Genomic DNA, 21,772 nt, shown 5'->3' on the forward strand with positions numbered 1-21,772 from the left:
CACCAGTTCGGGGTATGCCAGTGGCACTGGTGAGGTCATGGGCGAGATGGTCTCAGGCCTCTGCCTTATATTGTGAGCCCTGGTACTGGCCCTGCAGCAGTCTCTGATAATGGTCTTTGACAAGGAGTCCTGCCATGACTTTGGACTCCTGGATGCACCAGTGCTGCGCCTGAAAGTGCACACCTTCTCCCCTTACTACCATTGTGCCTGCAAGGGGAAGCTACAACCAGTTATGAGATGCATTCCCACCGCTTAGGTTTAAGTAGGGCTGATTTCCCACACTTTTCTGTGATTGGCTGGTTTTGAAAAGGCTAGGCTATGGGCAAACCTGCTTACCTAGGGTTGGCATTGTTTAAAGGGGTATAACACTGGGCACATTGACTTAGCTGGCCTACACATTGCTTACACCTCTTAAGCTGGCCTGTGCAATGCTTAGCATTGCTTACATTAGACGTTGCATTATAATTCCTTTTTGGCATTGAGTTATTATTCATTACACCGTATATGTATGCCTGGTATCCATGATTCACGTGTATGTACACTGTATAGGGTCCTTGTGTTTTATTGGGAACTTCAACACTCTATTACAATTACACATGACTTCTGGCCTTATTGCTGTACTCCGGTTCATGTATTTATGTTATGTAGTTGGTTAAAGCACATATGTCTGTATACTGACTCCTTTCGCAAGTTCAGTTTGGTTTTACTATGGTGAAGACTTGTTTGCTGATACCTCATTTTTCTGTACTTCTGTTTTGGCTTGGTGGTTAACTACTGTGACTATGGTGTATAGGGTCCTGGGTTCAAGACCTGCATGGCTGTTTATTTTGTTGCTGCGCTGAACAAGGGCCATTGGATACAGAGTGATTAAGGCACTTTTGAGCAGTTGTATGCGGGTTTGCGTGAGGGTAAGCGATGCTAACCTCTGGTTACATATGCTTACAGAGAGTTAGCTTGAAAATTGTTTAACCTGTGTGCGCATTGCTTACCCCCGTGCAAACAGGGTTAAACTCGCTTACTAGTGCTTAAATATGCTTACTACTGCTTATTGGTGCTTAAACCTGCTTACTAGTGCTTTATTTATTATGACACTGACACCTCACATGTTCTTTTGCTGCAGTACTCCAGTTCATAAATATATGTTATTTAGTGGGTTATGCAACATAAATATTAGTCATAACGTGCTTTACCATGGAAAATGGAATGTGCTGCAGTGGGACTCGAACTGGGAATGCCTGCTCGTAAGGTAAATGCTCTGCCCACTACACTATTGCTATACTGCTTCCTTTGCATATATCTTCCTTGTTATCCTCTTCAGCCATTTAAGCTGCATTAACTGTAGCTAAGCGATGGGCACACCCACGCACCTATGGTTAGCTTTAATTGGATTTTAAAATAAAAAAAAAATAAAGTGTTTGTTATTTTACTGGTGATTACTTGCTGTTATACACGAGGGGGAATGTTGGTGGGGATATGTGGACACCTATGAGTGGTCTTGCTCATTTCTTACCTCATTCTGCTGTTCTCCATTGCGAGGGCATATATATATTCTGAGAGCTCTGCTCTCAAACACACCCCCTGCACTCTTACACGCTCCGTGTAAGATTAGGAGCTTAGGCAGCACGCCTCATTACTATGCATGGCACGCTGCCGTCCTGCTCCTAAACGACCACCTCTGTGCAGGACTAAGCTAGTCCTGCATGGAGTAGTAAATATGGGGGTATGTGTTTGCATTCAGAATCTTTGATAGTCTGTGTATTGAACTGAATGCTGTATAATATTATGTTTTAATAAGTATTCCTTTTCACTAATAACAAGCAAGCAGCCTTTAACTTTGACATAATTTAAACCATCAACATCAGTGAATTTAAAAACTACATGCACTACTTTACCCATAAGCAACAGAGTTAAAAACCTCACCCACTGTCCTTTGTAAACATAGTACTGAATATTGCCAACTTGGTACTAAGTATACACCCTGTCAAAAGTCCTTACAAAATATGAATTATCACTCTTCTTATATTGAGGAAATATTTGGCTACTGCCATTGGCTGTGTTTGCTGGGCATGACTTTCTCCCTCCACGTCTCACATGCTTCTGGTGTAGGAAAATCAACTCCTTTTCATCCTGGCATCATTTTTCCCTCCTCTGCTTCCAGTTGTCACACTCACTCAGCTGCCTTGAGTTCTGTGTGCTTTCCAATGCCAGTCTCTGTACATTCAGCAGGGCTGCAAAATCCTACTGGTCTGGAACTCACTATCCTTGTTTGGTCTCCTGCAGATTCTGTCCATGCTAGATAGTGGGGAAAGCTACTACTACCTCCTCCATGGACATATTTGCCTACTGCATTTCTCTGGCTTTAAACTCCTTTGTCAGCTAAGCTATTGACATTTTAGGTAATATGTCAACAGAGCTTTCCTGTCCCTAACTCAGCTAGTTAAAGAAATAATATAAAGAATAGTTGTGTAAAATCTTACTATAACCATAGATGTCCTTTTCTTCACTGCGGCAGTATTCTTAACCTGAGAAATCTCCTGCCTGAAATGACCTGACACCAGTCAGTACACAAAAGACTTATTCTACTGTAGGGTACGGGGGACGTTGCATGTAGGCTGCTGTTGGATGTAGGACATAAAAGCAACATACGCATGTACCATCCTCAGAACTGAATGCTCCAGGAGGAATGCCAGACTAAGGATATAGTAGGTCAGTACGTCCAAGTAGAATAGTCCAGGGGGAAGGAGGGAGGGATAAACTACTGCAGCAGTGAAGAGAAGGACATCTACGGTTATGGTAAGATTTTACAAAACTATTCTATGTCCTTCTATTCACTTGCTGCAGTACTGTTAACCTGCTGGAGAGTACCAAAGCTCAAGAAAGAAGGGAGGAGGAGGGAGCAGAGGAGCTCTCAATGAAACCATGGAAAATGATTTTGGCAAAGCCAGCTCTGGCTCTGGAAATGCCATCCAATTTGTAGTGTTTGCTAAAGGTATGGCTAGAAGACCAGGTGGCTGCTTCAAGGATGGAGTTATTATCTAGTTCCTTGAATAATGCCTTAGAGGAAGCCACAGGCCTGGTAGAGTGGGCTTTCATGGGTGAAGGTAGACTCTTTACATGGAGTGTGTAACAAAGGCAAATAGTCTTTGAAATCTAAGAAGAAATTTGGTATTTACCTCTCAAGAAATCTGCAACAACTGGAAAGGCCGCAGAAATACCTCACTAAAAGAATCACAGGCCTAAAGCAGATGCCCTATGCTGAGCGCCTTAAAAAACTCCAGCTATACTCTGTCGCATATTGTCTACTCCGAGGTGATCTCTGCTTAACATACAAGGCCATGTCAAACCCAGAGCTGTTGGACATGCTACACTTAAAGAAATCCCAATCCCTCAGAGCCACACACACCAGCGATCTAAGTCTTGTCATCAGATTAAACAAAACATGCTGGAGGGATAGGTTCCTGACCCAGAGACTCCCCAAACTCTGGAATAGACTGCCCATACATGTCAAGCACAGCGCCTCTTTGGCCTCTTCAAAAGGAACCTTGATGATTGGATGGGAGAAAGGAAATTCACCCCGGGGATCACGTCAGTCACCCTGCTAGACAGAGGTCCAGGGAAGTAAATAGTGTGGGAAGAAATAGCCAGGGAATTGTTATGGCTAGGCTTGTATAGGCCCTAGGGTTGATAGCCTAGTACCAACCTATGAAACTGTTTGGAAATGGGCAAACCCAGCCAGAGCTCTGAGATGAAAGTTCACAAATATCTGATTAGCTTTCCTGATAGCTTTAGTCTTGTCCAGATAAAATCTAAATTGTCTGTGTACATCTGAAGAGTGTATTACCTTCTCATTGTGGTTTTGTGGAGAAGGGAAGAAGGTAGGTAACTGGATGGATTGGTTAAGGGATAACTCATTAACCGCTTTTGGCATAAAGGAAGGGTTTTTTCTCAAGGATACCCTATCCTTATGAAACACCAAGATGAGGATACTGTCATAAGGGCTTGGGGAGGACTTGGGACTCTGGCTCACAATTTATGAAGTTGTCTATTCAGGGAGGAAGCAAATAAGTCTATTTGAGGAAAACTCCATTGGTGGACTATATCCAGGAACACGTCCCTGTGAAGCATCCATTCGTGGGATTGAGTCAGGGATCTGCTTAAGGAGTCTGTCACAAGATTCTGGTTACACGGGATGTACACTGCCTGAACAGTCATCTGGTGTTGGGCCAGAAATTCCCATACCAGAAGAGCCAACCTGCACAGAAGATAGGATTTGGTCCCCCCCCTGCTTGTTAACATAGCAGAGGTCTGTCATGTTGTCTGTGAACAGTTGTATAGGGCCTGGGCAAAGGAAACGTTGAAATGCTTGTAGACCTAGTAACAATGTTCGCATTTCCCTGATGTGTTCTGATTTTTGGGAGAGGGTCCAAATTCCCTGAACTGTGAAATTGCCAAAGGCTGCTCCCCAGCTCACGTCTGATGTGTCTGTGTAGAGTTCTAGGACTGGGGAGAGAGGATGCAGGGGTAGACCTGGATTTAGGTCTATCTGCTGTATCCACCAGAGTAGTTCCCTCTTTAGATAAGGAATGAGGGGGACTTGGTATTCTAGTGAGTGAGAATGTTGTGTCCACACTGATCTCAGGAACCACTGGAATTTCCTCATGTAGAGTGTTGCCATTGGTACCATGTGTGAAGATTGGGTGAAGATTGGTGAAGGCAGCCTAGCCAGACAGAATTTTGGAGATAATTCTGTCATCTGTAAATATTACTGTAAAACCACAGGCTTGTTGTCTTAAGTGGTAAAAATAGTGTTACATGTGGAACTGGAAAAAATGTAACAATAGTGCACTCTACTGACCAAGTAAAGCATGCTGTGACCCTTTGATTCTAAAACCCAAAAGCCAGTAAGTCTAGAGTGAGGCATTCTGCCCACTGTTTTAAGGCCAGCGTTAATGGCCAGAATTTACATGCATAAATGTCCTTTATTGCTCTGGTTTCTGCCCAGAGGTGAAGAATGTAAATGTAGTTTCTGTTAGCCTGGGAACCCAGGGAAGTGTGAAGAATGATGTAATATGAACCAGGAATGTGATTTTAAAAACAGAGAGAATCAGAGAGCATTAAGCATTTTTTGTCTTGACCATCCAACTCACAAGCACTGTCTTGCTCTATATGTAAGTTTATCTTAGACTTGTGTTTTCTCTTAGAAATAGTTAGAAACTAGAAAGATAAGACTAAGTGTTTTTCTGTGATGTCAGAACTGTACTACTGAATTATTTTAAGTATTTCTCTGTGATCTCTGAACTCTTGACAAGCACTGTGTAGTAAAATGTATTGTCTTGTGTTTTGACTATTTGTTATTAAATATTTAAACCCTTTCAACTGTGGCTGTTTTTGTAGAGATAATTTAAGCTCTTTAGAGTACTTGCATGTCTTTGGTAAATTGTACAAAGCCACTTCAACTGGTAGTATAGCCCAGGGCTAAAGCTATTGGATAATAATATTGCACAGCAATAATTGGACACCCTTTTAAGGGCCTTTGAGTAGCTGATAAATATTAGTGGGTGGTGGCAGCTGGTACTATCGTATAGTCTTGGAAAAAGGGGCACAGCTGGAGAACCTGTGCCAGCTTTCCCCAAGAGTGTCTGTGTGGTTGTATAAACTCTTCTCAAAGTGTGTGTGTGTGTGTGTGTGTGTGTGTGCCAGCTATTGGGCAGGGACATGAAGCACTGGTTGGACAGAGAGGGTGCTGAAGGTTTTAGCTTGCCCACTAGGCTGAGATCTGGACCCTATAGCTGTGCCAGTGGGGAGTCTTATTGGGGACCTGGAGAGCAAGGGAGCAACCAGGCACAGACTGACTGTGATCTCTGTGATGCTCTTAAGGTAAATTGCACTTTACTGTGCGTATTTGTTATCCTTTCCTCCTATATGAGATGCCTCTCACTGGTGTTAGTGGTGAGGATTGAGGCTCCTTGAATGCTGGGCCAGGGCACAGGCGTCACATATTAACTGTTTGGCTGTGGTGGGATATCCACACCAGATATTAATTGGTTGGCAAATACTAATTGGCTTGTAGTGGTGTGGGTAGAGTGAATTCTTGTAGCTGGTGTACACTGAGCTCTGAAGGTGTTTTGTACTCTAAATCAGCCACGTAGTGAATACTCAAGTTCAGATCACAATTGTTTTATTTAATTTGTTAGCTTAGTTAGTCAAGGTGAGCAGGCAGCATGTCAGCAGAGGAGTATGGAAAGCTGGCAAGGAGCCAGCTGGCGGAGATGTGCCAAGCTAGGGGACTGGTGTATGGAAACCTGACTAAGGCAGACCTGGTTACAGCCTTGGTTTCAACTGCATCAGAAAACAGCAACCAGGAGGACAGTCAGACTGGCAGTGGAGATACAATACCCTTGGAGAATGGACAGCTCAACCTTTCTGCAGAGGACTTAAAAATCCATCTGGAGCTAAAGAGACTTGAGTTGAAGGCCAGGCATTTGGAACTAGAAGCAGCTGAGAGAGTAAGGCATCTAGAGAGTGAGGACAAGGAGAAACTGTGAAGTTTGCAGGCTGATGAGAATGAGAAACTGCTATGCCTGGAAGCTGAGGAAAAGGAGAGGCAGAGGCAGCATGAGAAGGAGATGCTGAATCTTCGTCAAGAGTCATGCAGGTAATGGGGAAGGGAGTAACTGGACCCAAGAAGCACAAAAGGTCAGTAAATTACTTCTGCAGTTTAAAGAGGGGATAATTTTGATAGTTTCATTCATATATTTCAGAGGGTATGCAAACAGTATGGTGTTGACCAAAGGCTTTGGAAACGGTTCTTGAACCCCTTATTCCATGGTAAAGCTGTAACTGTTTTGTCAAAAATGTCTGACAGTGCATGTTTTGATTATACTGCTGTTCAAAATCACTTGTTAGAATTGTTTACGCTAACACCTGAAACGTATAGGAAAACGTTTCATGAGCATAGACGCAAGGCAGGTGAAAGTGTGTTGGAATATGCTGCTGAACTGGGCACTTATTTCCATAGGTGGGTGAGTGGATGTCAGGTCGCCACTTTTGAAGGGCTGGCAGACCTTTTGGTGAGGGAACAAGCCCTTAGCACTTTGCCTGAGGACATGAGGATCTGGTTAGCTGATAGATAATGTGCTACTTCAGATGACTTGGGGAAGAAATGAGACCTATACCTGGTAAGCAGGGCAGCTTTGCACAGGAAAGGGACCCCCAGTACTGCTCATGGGTCTAAAGCAACCCATGGTAGGCAGCACAGACTGCCCAACAGAATCTGCCAGTAGCTGGAGAAGCCACTAGTCCAGGTACACGTCCAGGAGTTAGGGTAAATGTTTTGAACACAACTGTGGCATACAGGTGTCCACGGAGGCAAGGTGGGGAACAAAAGGTAAGGGAGCCAGAAAGTGGGAAAGACAAAATGATGTCCTGATAGGGAAGGATTTGGAAGAGGCAGTACCATGTGTTTGTGCAGTTACACGCAGTCAGGCTAGGCGACAAGCATGTGGGTCTTGCAGCTTGGGGGAGACTCAGACAGACTGCATACTTGCAGCCAGGACTGCTGAGGTAGTTACTTCAGGGAGGGAGCTACCCTGTAGCAGTGAGACTGAAGGTGAGCCACAGCTGCTTGGGGGTACTGATGGTCCCTTGGACAGAGTGACTGCAAAGGTGGAGGTGAGTAGTAGTACCCAGCCTGACAGTGAGGTACCACTGTCAGAGGATGCCTGACCTCCTGTGGAAGGGGAGCTGGGAAGGGTTACAAGGACAGAGTTGAGACAGGTTTAGCTCTCAGACCCTACATTGCAAGGCCTAAGGCAAGTAGCTAGGAAGGCACCTGATTCTCAAGAAAAGGGGGAATCTGTATACTGGGACAAAGGGTTATTGTACAGAGAGTGGACCCCTGAGGGAGGGCTGGAAGGTGAGAGGGTACAGCAGTTGGTAGTGCCTAGAGCCTACCATCTGGCACTTCTAGCCAAAGCCCATGATATTCTCTTTGCAGGTCATATGGGCATAAAATCTTCAAAGAGGACTATTATGCAGAACTTCTACTGGCATGGAATTTCCAGAGATGTAACAGGGTACTGCAGGATCTGTGAGCAGTGCCAAAAGGTAGGCAAGGCAGGAGACAAGGTGAGTGCTCCTTTGATGCCTTTGCCTGTGACTGAGGAGCCATTTCAGAGGGTAGCTATGGATACTGTGGGTCCTCTGAGTACCCCAAGTTCTACACGGAAAATGTATATCCTAGTGGTAGTGGATTATGCTACCCGATACCCTGAGCCGGTGGCTTTGTCATCCATTGAGGCAGAGAAGGTGGCAAATGCGTTGTTAGAGATTTTCAGCAGGATATGTTTCCCAAAAGAAATACTGACTGACAGAGGTGCCAATTTCATGTCAAACCAGCTGGCTTGTCTGTGGAAGTCCTGTGGGGTGAAGCACATGAAGACCACCCCATTACTGACTGACAGAGGTGCCAATTTCATGTCAGACCTGCTGGCTTGTCTGTGGAAGTCCTGTGGGGTGAAGCACATGAAGACCACCCCCTACCATCTCCAGACTAATGGTTTTGTTGAGAGGTTAAACTCTACAATCAAGTCCATGCTATGGGCATTTGCAGAATAGTTTAAGAGGGAGGGGGACAAATATTTGCCCCATCTGTTTTTTGCTTACAGAGAGGTTCCCCAGGAATCCACAGGTTTTTCAACCTTTGAGTTGCTGTATGGGCAAAGGATGATGGGACTTCTAGATTTAATACAAGATGAGTGGGGAAGGTGAGTGCAAGTCTCACAAGGAGTCTGTTGTGGCATACATCCTGAACCTCAGGACAAGGCTCAGGGAACTCATGGGCTTGGCCCAGGAGAACCTGGCAGAAGCCCAAAAACAGAAAAAGGTGTGGTATGACAGGAATGCTTGTGCTAGAAAGTATGCTGTGGGGCAGCTGGTTATGGTTCTCATTCCTGTCAGACACTACAAACTGCAAGCAGCTTGGGAGGGACCCTACAAGGTGGTAAGACATGTAAGTGATGTAAACTACATGGTGGAACTGCTAGGCAGAAGGCAGGGGCACAAATTGCACCATGTTAACATGATAATACCTTACCGTTATAGGGAGGCCCTTGTGCTGAGCATTTGCAATGGATTGCAAGAGGAATCTGAGGGAGATCTGGTGACTGATCTCCTCATTGAGACTCGGTCTGACACCTCAGTGGAAGGGGTAGCAATGTCCCAGCAGCTGTCTCCTACCCAGGTTTGAGAAATCCGAGCAGTGTTGCAGGAATTTGGGGACATGTTCACTGGGAAACCAGGGTGCACCCACCTGGGGCAGTACCAGGTGGATACAGGACCCCAAAGGCCTATTAGGCAGGCCCCTTATAGAGTGCCTGAGAGAGTCAAACAGACTCTGAGGGAGGAAGTACAGGACATATTGGAACTACAGCTGATTCAAGAGTCCAACAGTCCCTGGGCCTCCCCAGTGGTGCTGGTGTCAAAGAAGGATGGCAGCACCAGGTTCTGTGTGGACTACAGCAAATTAAATAGTCACACAGAGTCAGATGTTTACCCCATGCCTAGGACAGATGAGGCCCTAGAGCAGCTGGGTGGGGCTAAGTATCTTACAACTATTGATCTTACCAAGGGTTACTGGCAGGTGACCTTGACTCCCAGTGCTAAAGAGAAGTCAGCCTTTGTGACTCCTTTTGGCTTGTATGAGTTCACAAAGATGCACTTTGGGATGAAGAATGCCCCAGCAAATTTCCAGAGGCTGGTAGATCATATCCTAGCAGGAGCAGGAGGGTTTGCCCTTGCTTACCTAGATGATATTGCCATCTACAGCCATTCCTGGCAAGAGCACCTTCAACATGTCAGGGAGGTGCTGGGCAGACTACAGAGGGCAGGGTTGACCATTAAGCCGAGCAAATGTCAGGTGGGTATGGCAGATGCCTCCTACCTAGGACATACAGTGGGGAGTGGTAAGATAAAGCCAGAACCTGTCACAGTGGAAGCCATTCAGGCATGGCCTGCACCTGTTACTAAAAAGCAGGTGAGGGCATTTTAGGGACAGCAGGGTACTACTGAAAGTTCATCCCCAGTTATAGTACCATAGCTGCTCCCCTCACAGACCTGACAAGGAAGAACAGGCCAGATAAGGTAGTGTGGACCCCAGCATGTGAGCAGGCATTCCTGAAGCTTAAAGAAGCTTTGGGAGGACCCCCTGTGTTAGCCAGTCCAGATTACAGCAAAGAATTTGTTGTGCAGGTGGATCCTTCGAACCATGGGGTGGGGGCTGTGCTTAGCCAGATTTCTTCAGAGGGGGAAGAGCACCCAGTGGTTTATCTCAGTCGTAGGCTCCAACCCAGAGAGGAATGCTATGCAGCTGTAGAAAAGGAATGTCTAGCCATAGTGTGGGCACTGCAGAAACTTCAGCCTTATCTGCATGGAAGGAAATTCACTATGATAGATCATACCCACCTAACATGGGTAAACAGAGCCAGCCAGCAAAATGCCAAGTTGCTAAGATGGAGCCTGGGGTTGCAAGCATATGATATGTTCATGCAGCACCACAGTGGGATTAGCAATGCCAATGCAGATGGGCTCTCAAGACAGGGGATGGGGTAAGGTATACTCAGATAGACCTAACATCAAGCAGCGTTTCTCAAGGGTCACTTGAAAAACTAGCTTGAGTTTTCCAGGTGGGGAGATATGTGAAGATTTGGTAAAGATAGGTGAAGGCTGCCAGCCTAGCCAGATAGACTTTTGGAAATAATTCTGTCATTTGTAAATATTAATGTAAACCACAGGCTTGTTGTCTTAAATGTTAAAAATAGTGTTACAAGTAGAACTGGAAAAAATGTAACAACAGTGCACTCTACTGACCAAGTAAATCATGTTGTGACCCTTTGATGTTAAAACTCGGAGCCAGTAAGTCTAGAGTGAGGCATCCTGCCTATTGTTTTAAGGCCAGAGTTAATGGCCAGAATTTGCATGCATAAATGTCCTTTATTGGTCTGGTTTCTGCCCAGAGGTGAAGAATGTAAATGTAGTTTCTGTTAGCTTGGGAACCCAGGGAAGTGTGAAGAATGATGTAATATGAACCAGGAATGTGATTTTAAAATCAGAAAGAATCAGAGAGCATTAAGCATTTTTTTTTCTTGACCATCCAACTCACCAGCACTGTCTTGCTCTATATGTAAGTTTATCTTATACTTGTGTTTTCTCTTAGAAATAGCTAGAAACTAGAAAGATTAGACTAAGTGTTTTTCTTTGATGTCAGAACTGTACTACTGAATTATTTTAAGTATTTCTCTGTGATCTCTGATCTCTTGACTAGCACTGTGTAGTAAAAAGTATTGTCTTGTGTTTTGACTATTTGTTATTAAATATTTTTAAACTCTTTCAACTGTGGCTGTTTTTGTAGAGATAATTTAAGCTCTTTAGAGTACTTGCATGCCTTTGGTAAATTGTACAAAGCCACTTCAATAGCTTTAGCCCTGGGCTATACTACCAATTGGATAATAATATTGCACAGTAATAATTGGACACCCTTTTAGGGGCCTTTGAGTAGCTGATAAATATTAGTGGGTGGTGCTAGCTAGTACTACCATATAGTCTGGGAAAAAGGGGCACAGCTGTAGAACCTGTACCAGCCTTCCCCATGAGTGTCTGTGTGGTTGCATAAACTCTTCTCAAAGTGTGTGTGTGTGTGTGTGTGTGTGTGTGTGTGTGTGTGTGTGTCAGCTACTTAGGCAGGGACACGAAGCACTGGTTGGACAGAGAGGGTGCTGGAGGTTTTAGCTTGCCCACTAGGCTGAGATATGGACCCTACAGCTGTGCCAGTGGGGAGTCTTACTGGGGACCTGGAGAGCAAGGGAGCGACTAGCCCTGGATGGACTGTGATCTCTGTGTGCTCTTAAGGGAAATTGCACTTTACTGTGTGTATTTGTTATCCTTTCCTCCTATATGAGGCACCCCTCACTGGTGTTAGTGGAGAGGATTGAGGCTCCTTGATTGCTGGGCCAGGGCACGGGCATCACACCATGGGGATGGTAGAAGCCATGAATCCCAGCACCCTGAGGAACTTGCTGGCCGTGATGTGAGTTGAGGGAAGAAGGAAGTGAAAGAAGGGCCAAAAGTCCTGCACCTTCTGAGGTGGAAGTGACACTCTCATAATGTCTGTCTGCATTTCACAACCCAGGAAGATGTGGTCCTGTGAAGGAGTGAGGACTGACATCCTGTAGTTGATGGTGAATCCCAGTTTTCCAAGGAGGGAAATGGTGGTCTCCAAGTTTTGGAGTAAAGTGTGTGAATTTGGGGCCTGTAAAAGCAGATCATCAAGCTATGAGAAGATCTGGATGCTCAAAAAGTCTCCAGTCTGCAGTGCTGGAGTCAGGCATTTTGTGAATACCCTTGGTGCTGTAGAAAGACCAAAGGGCAAGGCAGAGAATTGAAAACACCAGGAAATTACAGAAAAACTTAAAAATTTCCTGAACCTGGGGTGAATGGGGATGTGAAGGTAAGCATCTTTTATATCTAGAGATGCCATGTATTTTTGTGGAAGGGTAAGGGCACATAATGTTTAGAGTGGCAACATTCTGAAAGTATGAGCATTTGGGAAGGTGTTGAGATGGGATAAATCCAGTATTGGTCTCCGGGGGCCATCCTTTCTGGGTATCAGAAACATTCTTAAAGAGAAGCCTTTTCCCCTTGAGGATTGAGGGACCTTTTGAATGCAGCTCTGTTGCCGAAGCTCCAAAAGGAGTTTTGGGAAGAGGGGTAACTGCTCCCGGGGGGGGGGGGGTTGAGGGATGCCCCTGGAAGTGGGGGGGGGGTGGAGTGCCAAAACAGAATGCCTTTGTTGTGAGGATGGTTGAGAACTCCTAGACTTGTGTTGTCTCTTGCCTCTTCTGCAAGTCTTACTGGAGTGGTGTTGAGAGAGGCTATGGATGAAAACAAGCTTTGAAAGGAAATTTATGTGAAACCTGGGCACAAAAGAAACCAGGATGTGTTTCAATTCCTTGAGTTCCTTGTTTTTCTCCTCTAGAGGAGGCTGCTGCCTTACCAAATAAGGCTGAATTGTCTAGGGTGCATCCATTAACTTAGATTTGAAGTCATCCTGGAGGGGTTGCAACCTGAGCCAGGAAAATCCAATAAAAACTGAACCAGTGGCAGCTGCCCTGGCATAAGCCTTTGCAGCATCATAGCTGCATTTAGTGGAATGTTTTGCTACCTGGGATGAACCTTCTGGGATAGATAAAAAAAAAAGGCTTTTCCATCTGAATCGGGAAGATCTGCAGTGGCACTGGATGCCACAGACAAAAGGTCTAAGGACTACTTTGTCATATATGTCTGGTAATTAATGGCCCTGAAAGCCAAGGTGGCTGACGTATAGGCCTTTTTACCCAGTCTCACTAGGGTTCTAATCTCTTTGTCTGATGGAAGAAGATTAGAGGAAAGACACATCCTAGGTTTGTCTGTAGCTAAAGAAATAAATACTGGGTCTGCAGCAGGGCACCTGAAGAGGAATTTACAATCCTCAGTGAACTTGTAGAAGCAGTCTGGCTTCTGGGGGGGGGGCTGGGAATTTGGAGTTTGTGAAGCATTGTGAAAAGCATCCAGAAATGCAGGGTGCACAGGAGGAACTGCAGAGGGGCCAGGGACATTAACTTGTAGTACTTGAAAATATCTTTTCTGGACTTCGGAAATTTGGGAAGTATCCCATTAGAAATGTTCTCCCATTTTTAGATGAGTTTCACCAAAGGATATCTCCTCCACTGGGGAGTCAGCACCTACTGACTCCTCTTCAGGGGAAACATAGTCCTGGGGGGAGGGAGTTGTGTGGAATAATCCAGAGATTCCTCTTCCTCATAGGTCATTGTCCCTAATTCTTTTTTGAGAAGGTTGGGAAACAGCTGTAGGAGCAGGATGGGAGGAAGGCAGTTTGAGTTCCATGAAGGCCTGAAATAAACTTTAAGAAAAGGCCTGCCAATCTAAAAGGACCTCTCTGGTAGGGGAAAAAATGCTTAGTAATTTGTTTTTTCTTTGCAGGCGAAGCTATCCTATGCAATGCTGGAGACCAGGAAGAAGGCCTACAATCAAATGTATTAGACTGTAACTTGTATGGGTGTGAGGTAACCCCCCCCCCCAGGACCTTCCATAGTTTTGAGCCTAGGTTCCCCCACGACATCTTGATCAGATGTTTGTTCGACCTCACAGACATGCTCCTGGCCGAAGTCAAGGCAATGTCAGAACTGAGCTTGGCCTGTCAATCCATGCCTGAAGTCAGATGAACCTCTGGGTTGATAATCACCTTGGGAGACAGGCTGGAAGTTGGAGGTGCATTGGAAGCTGCAGGCCAAGGTTTCTTGGCCTTGTGCTTCACCATCTTGGAGTTGGACCCCAGGGTACCCTCCATAAGCTTAGCTAGTAGCTTAAGCCATTGGTTCTGTAAATATATAGTAAGAGAGGAATGCCTGCTTCTAAGAGTCTTTGGCATGAAGGACTGGCAAATGCTACAGGACATGTGGTCGTGATTAGGGCCTAAACAAAAGAGACGCTGAAAATGGCTGTTCTTATGTGGAATTTGTCTTCCACACTGGCACTTACCATTCTTGGATGACATAACCAAAACAGTAGTAAGAGAAAAAAATTCTTCAACGGGGCACTTATCTGGCAAAAGGCTGAATTCTCAAGAGTTGAAATGATCAGATTGATGGTCGGAACGGCATTCTGACTGGCGGCAGAAAATTTCTGAGGATTGTATGTGCGTACGTTGCTTTTGTGGCCTACATCCAACAGTAGCCTACGTGTAAAGTCCCACGTACCCTACAGTAGTATAAGACTTTTGTATATTGGCTAACGTCGGGTCACCTTCAGGCGGGAGAGCAGTCAGGTTAAGAATACTGCAGCAAGTGAACTGAAGGACATCTGCATGCACAACCAGATCTGTACATATAGTAAGAGAGGAAGCCTGCTTCTAAGAGTCTTTGGCATGAAGGACTGGCAAACCCTACAGGACTTGTGGTTCTAATAGTCTTTGGCATGAAGGACTGGCAAATTCCCAGCACCCCCCCCCCCCAAAAAAAGCCAGACTGTTTCTACAGGGTCACTGAGGATTGTAAATTCTTCTTCAGGTACACTGCTGCAGACCCAGTATTTATTTCTTTAGCTACAGACAAACCTAGGATGCTTCTTTCATCTAATCTTCTTCCATCAGACAAAGAGATTAGAACCCCAGTGAGCTGAGAATAGAGATAGAAGGGAAGATAGTGGAACGGGTAAACAGCTTCAAGTATCTGGGAGGGGTGGTTGAGGAGAAGTATAGTCTGAATGAAGAGGTCAAAGCTAGAATCAGAGGGGCTGCAGCCAACTGGCATAGAGTATCAGGTGTAGTCTATGAGAGAAGAATGCCAAAGAAGCTGAAAAGTAAGGTGTACATGACAGTGGTGCAACCAGTACTACTGTATGGTACAGAAACCTGGGCAGTAAAGGCAGAACAGTTGAAGAAGCTAGAGGTGATGGAATGAAGTGCCTGAGAAAGGTGGTAGGATGCACACTGTGGGACAGATGAAGAAATTAGGATATAAGAGCAGAAGCCAAAGTAGCTCCAATTGCAGAAAAGATCAAAGAGAACAGATTATCGTGGTTTGGACACGTGTAGAAAAGCAGAAGATAATCTAGTGAGGAAGATTTGGGACAGACAGGAAGAAGGTAAGAGGAAGCAAGGATGTCCAGCAAAGTGATGGATGGATTGTGTGAAAGAAGATCTGTGAAGGTCAGGCATGAGTGTTGAAGAAGGCAGGAGTGTGGCACTAAATCGAGAGAGTTGGCAACAGTTAACATGATACCTTGACCCCATGTAGAAAAAAAAAATGGGAAAAAGGGACTGATGATGTTGATGAATAAGAAGTTATGTACCTACCATAACGTTCCATGTTAGTTGTCTTCTTCTCTTCTTCTGTAGAAAAGCAGAAGATAATCTAGTGAGGAAGATTTGGGACAGACAGGAAGAAGGTAAGAGGAAGCAAGGATGTCCAGCAAAGTGATGGATGGATTGTGTGAAAGAAGATCTGCGAAGGTCAGGCATGAGTGTTGAAGAAGGCAGGAGTGTGGCACTGAATCGAGAGAGTTGGCAACTGTTAACATGATACCTTGACCCCATGTAGAAAAAAAAATGGGAAAAAGGGGCTGATGATGTTGATGAATAAGAAGTTATGTACCTACCATAACGTTCCATGTTAGTTGTCTTCTTCTCGCCTTCTTTCTTGCTGGAGGGTTCGGATCCGATCCTCGGCTCCAACTCGGCCAATACTAAAGCTCGAGAGCTAATTCCACCGGCTCGAGGCTCCCCTATATCCCACAATGCTAGGCGGAAACTACTCAGATCTCGTTTGATAGCTAAACCAAGCAGTTCTGGTCTCCACAGTATGGAGAAAAAAGAACCCACCTCTATATAAACCTGAATGTAAGCTACCACAAACATAAAAGGGGGAATAGAGGTGGTAGAACATGTGGGAAGGAAAACTCCAAAGGAAGATCCCAAAATTTCCTATCGGTCTGTCCAGGCTAGGGGGAAGGAGGGTGGGATGCAAGAAAGAAGGCGAGAAGACGACAACTAACATGGAACGTTATGGTAGGTACATAACTTCTTAATGTTAAGTTGTCAATCTCGCCTTCATTCTTGCTAGATGGGACCGCGTCCCTAGCACCTTATTCCGGGTGGCCTATCGGAACAGACTCTTGAGAACAGTGGAACCAAAGTTGGCACTGTTTCTGGAGGCCATATCCAATTTGTAATGTAAAATGAAGGTATGAGGAGAAGCCCAAGTGGCTGCTGCACAAATGGAATCTACTGGCAGCCTGTCCTGAAAAGCTACAGATGTAGCTAATGCCCTAGTTGAATGAGCTCTAGGTCTTGAAGGCAGTTTTTGATGTCTGATTTCATAGATGAAGGTAATTATAGAGGTAAGCCATCTTGAAAGGGACACTTTAGTAACTGGAAGGCCCAATTTCCCTTCCGCATAAGACAGGAAAAGCTGATCAGATTTCCTGAACTGTTTAGTCCTGTCTAAATAATATCTAAGTTGGCGGTGAACATCTAGAAAATGTAACTTTTGTTCCGACCTGTTGGAATAGTCAGGGAAGAAGACGGGGAGATCAATCGTTTGGTTCAGGTTTGTCTCAGAGGAAACCTTAGGTAAGAAGGATGGATTAGTCCGGAGGGACACTCTATCTTTATGGAAAACTAAGTAAGGAGGACGACTGCACAGAGCATGAAGTTCAGATACCCTTCTAGCTGAAGTTATGGCTACTAGAAAAAGTGTTTTCCATGAGAGCAACTTAAGACGGCATGAAGCCGCTGGTTCGAAGGGGGGGAGAATCAAGGATGCCAGAACCAAATTCAAGTCCCATTGAGGTGGGGGATCTTTGATTGGGGGCTTGAGCAGAAAAACACCTCTTAAAAAGGCTTTGCAGAGCTTATGGGACATGATACTGGAGTCTGAGACACCTACATGAAAATTAGATATAGCAGCTAGTTGTACTCTAATGGTAGATGAAGAAAAGCCTAAATGAAAGAGCTCTGCCAGAAAGTCTAGGATAGACTGGATAGGTGCAGTGAAGGGGTCTATATTTTTTGATGCTGCCCAGAAGGAAAAACGTTTCCACTTACTATTATAAATCTTCCAGGTAGAAGATTTGTGAGAGGCTATCAGGATGTTTTGGACCGAATGAGAGATTAAGGGAAGCCTGGCTAGGGTAGGAATTGGAGAAACCACGCTGTGAGGTTGAGAGAATGAAGGGAGTGGTGCAGCTGGCCCGACTGGTGGGTCAACAGATCTGGCACCGGGTCCAGATGCCAAGGCTGCTCCAACAGGTAATGATGGAGGAACGGAAACCATATCTGTTGAGGCCAGTAAGGGGCAATGAGGATAGTACAGTTGTGTACACCTACCATAAATGTAGATGTTCGAGTGTCTTCACTGTTGCAGTCATGACTGTAGGGTTCTCCCCTGCTGGCAGGCAGTCCTCGGTCGGCCAGAATCCCAAAGTCTGGGTCCGGCGTCGGCTGTTCAACCATGCTCCCTGACGTCAGAGCGCCAGGAGTACAAAGCTGACAGCCGACGCCATGTTCTCCAGTTTTTCTTGCCCCAGATGTCAGGAGTCCCAAAATAAGAAAGGTCCCATATCCTTTGCAAATACACCTCAGAAGAATGGTGAAAAAAGGAACCACACAAAAGTAAAAATAAGAGGGGACAGGAGGGAGGGAAACCCAGACTGCAACAGTGAAGACACTCGAACATCTACATTTATGGTAGGTGTACACAACTGTACTATGTTCATCGTGTTTCACTGTTGCAGTCATGACTGTAGGGTAGAATCCCAAAGCAGAATGAAAGGGAGGTGGTCATAAAGTAGAAGGGGCGGCTAAAAGGCCCTGCAAGACTGCAGAGGCAAAGCCTGCCCTAGACTTAGAGAAGCGAGGTAGATTGTAGTGCTTTGAAAAAGTATGCACTGAGCTCCAAGTTGCAGCTTCCAAAATGTCTTTGGTAGGAACTTCCCTGAGGAAGGCAGCTGAAGTGGCAGCAGCTCTGGTGGAATGAGTCTGTATACTCCCTGGGATTTGCTTGCCATGGTGTGAATAACAAAATCTGATTCCATGAGCAATCCATTTAGAAATGGTCTGTTTTGAAATGGCTTTACCTTGGGAACTTGAAGCATAAGAAACAAACAATTGCTCTGATTTTCTGATGTCATTGGTTCTGTCCAGGTAAAAACATAGTTGCCTGTGTACATCCAAGGAATGTAAGATCCTTTCCCCTTTATTTTGTGGAGTGGGGAAAAAAGTTGGCAAGTGGATAGTTTGATTTAAAGCCACTTTGGAAACCACCTTAGGCATGAAGGTAGGATTAGTCCTCAAAGACACCCTGTCTTGATGAAAAATAATATAAGGTTCCACAGCCATAAGAGCTTGTAACTCTGAAACTCTCCTGGCAGAGGTCAGGATGGCTATTTTCCAAGATAAAAACTTGATGTCAGAAGAGGCAGCAGGCTCAAAAGGAGGCAAGGTGAGCTTTTCCAAAACATAGTTGAGATCCCAAGCAGGAATGGGAGGAGATCTAGGAGGTCTTAAGTTCTTAGCTCCTCTGAGAAACTGTCTCATGAGCTGGTGGGAAAAGATTGGAGGGTCTGTATTATAATGAGCAGAAATAGCAGAGGCATGTATCTTAATGGAAGAGAAAGAGAGACCCTTATGTAAGAGATCTGTCAAGTAAAGTAAAATTAAAGGAATGTTCGGAAGAAGAGGATTAGAATCCTGAGCCTGCATCCAGGAACAAAATCTTTTCCATTTTCCTGCATAATATTTTCTATTGCTAGGATGTCTGGCTTCTAGAATGACATCCATAACCTGCTTGGGTAGGAGAGAAGAAATCAAAGGCCCTGGATTAACCAGGCCACCAGGCTGAGAGTGCTGACATGGGAGTGTAGAACCTGACCCTGATGTTGGGACAGAAGGTTCGGAGTCTGTGGTAAGACCCAAGGGGGCTCCAGACATAGGTTTTTCAGATTGGGGTACCAAAACTGCCGAGGCCAATTTGGGGCCAACAAGATTATCATCTTGGGCTTGTCCTGTTTGATCTTTAATAATACCCATGGAAGAAGAAGAAGAGGCGGAAAGGCATATCCCGAGAGGTTTCTCCAACTGAATGATAGTGCATCCACTTTCCAAGCTTGTTCGTGGAAAGTCCTGGTGCAAAAATTCTGTAGTAGATGATTGAGATGGGATGCAAAGAGGTCTATGTGAGGACATCCCCAGACTGCTGTTATCATCCTGAATATTTCGGTGTCCAGCATCCACTCGTGTGGATCCGAAAGTTTCTGCTCAGACTGCCTGTCAGGAAGTTTTGCTTCCCTGGTAGAAACTGAGCTTGAAGGTCCAGATTGCAAGCTAGAGCTGTGTTCCATAGATCCATGGCTAGTCTGCAAAGGGGGTAGGAATGAGATCCCCCTTGCTTGTTTATGTACCACATAACTGTGGTGTTGTCTGTCCATATCAGTAGTTGTCCTGGTTATAGAAGATTCCTGAAGGCAATTAGAGCTTTCTGAACGGCTAACATTTCCTTTAAATTGATATGCAGGTGCTTCTGATCCTTTGTCCAAAGGCCCTGCAGACAGTTGCTCTGAAAATGGGCTCCCCATGCATAATCCGAGGTGTCCGTGGTTAGTATCTGAGTGGCAGGAGGCAGACAGAAAAGGGTTTTCCTTTGTTTAGAGTACATGCCTTGGACCACCAAAGGAATTCCTTTTGAAGACAAGGCAGGACGGAGATCAGTAAGTCTAAACTGTGGCAATGCTGAGACCATACACGTTTTAGGTACCACTGTATTTTCCTCATGCGTAGTCTTGCATATGGTACGAGAAGGATGCAGGAGGCCATGTAACCCAAAGCCTGCAGGAATCTCCTTGCAGATAGCTGAGTTAAAGTTGCCAAGGTTTTGAAAGTTGAAGCCAGCTGAAACTGTTTTTCGTATGTCAGAAATGCCATCTGGGTTGTTGTGTTTAAAGAGGTGCCCAGAAAAATTATCTGTTGTGAGGGTGTCAAATTTGACTTTTTTATGTTTACAGTGAATCCCAGGAACTTGAGGAGATCCTGAACAAACCGTAGATGCTGGAGTAAGACCTCCTTGCTGTCTGCCTGAATAAGACAGTCGTCCAGATAAGGGTAAATTTGAATTCCCTTGAGTCTGCAGTAAGCTACTACTGGAGCCAGGCATTTGGTGAAGACCCTGGGCGCAGTAGACAATCCAAAGGGCAGCGCAGAGAATTGAAAGTGCCTTGATCCGGCCTTGAACCTGAGGTATTTTCTGCGATCCTGCCTGATGGAAATGTGTAAATATGCCTCCTTTAAATCCAAAGTTACCATCCATGCATTTTTGGACAGCAATGGAAGTAGCTGCTGTAGAGTAAGCATCTTGAATTTTGGAATCTCTAGAAAGGTGTTCAAGACTGACAGATCCAGAATGGGTCTCCATGAATTTTGCTTCCTGGGGACTAGAAAGAGCCTTGAGTAAAAACCTTGTCCCATCTCTGAATGTGGAACCAGTTCTATGGCTTTCATAGCCAAAAGAGCTTCCACCTGGTTTAAGGCCTCTGTCCATTGATGTTTGGGAAGATCTGGCCATCCGCTTGGCCTTGGTAGGGTATGAAAATGGAATTTGTAACCTCTTGAAACCACATCCAGAACCCACTTGTCTTGGGTTATACGAGTCCAATTTCAGTGAAAAAGAGAAAGTTTTCCTCCGAGAGGGGCTTCCAGGCAAGAAGTTCCTGCAGCCCAACAGAGGGAGTCATTGAGTCTGTTTCCTATGAGTTTGCGACCTGTCCTCTCCTCCCCTAGGAGTGGAAGCAGTCCACTGTCTTGGTCTATAAGAGGCTTGTGTTTGAGGCCTTCCTCGGGAGCGTCTGTATCTACCCCTCTGAGGCCTGTCTGAATTGGGAAAGGACCAATTTTTTGTAGGCCAATTCCTGCTAAATCTGGGTGGCTGTACTTGTAAGAAATCTTTAACTGTTTGCATGGATTTCGCCTTGTCCTCCATCTTTTTAATCACCTCTTCAGCTTTTGATCCAAACAAAACATTATGCTGAACAAGAGCATCCAATAATTTAGCTCTTACTTGTTCTGGCAAATTTTGTTCCTTTAACCATGCATGCCTTCTAATTACTGTGCCAGAGGCAGCAGCCCTACAAGAAGCCTCCAAGGCATCAAATCCACAGTGTAAACCATGCT

General features: G+C 45.1%; 1 protein-coding gene across 1 annotated transcript in view; it reads right to left on the reverse strand.

Annotated features, from left to right (window-relative positions):
- Nucleotides 1-21,772, reverse strand: part of A3GALT2 (alpha 1,3-galactosyltransferase 2) — a 933,393-nt gene that overhangs the window by 206,226 nt on the left and 705,395 nt on the right. The gene's annotated exons all lie outside the window — the stretch shown is intronic.

Source organism: Protopterus annectens, chromosome 2.part1 (assembly GCF_019279795.1).
Source record: "Protopterus annectens isolate FY-2018-M chromosome 2.part1, PAN1.0, whole genome shotgun sequence".
NCBI lineage: Eukaryota > Metazoa > Chordata > Ceratodontiformes > Protopteridae > Protopterus > Protopterus annectens.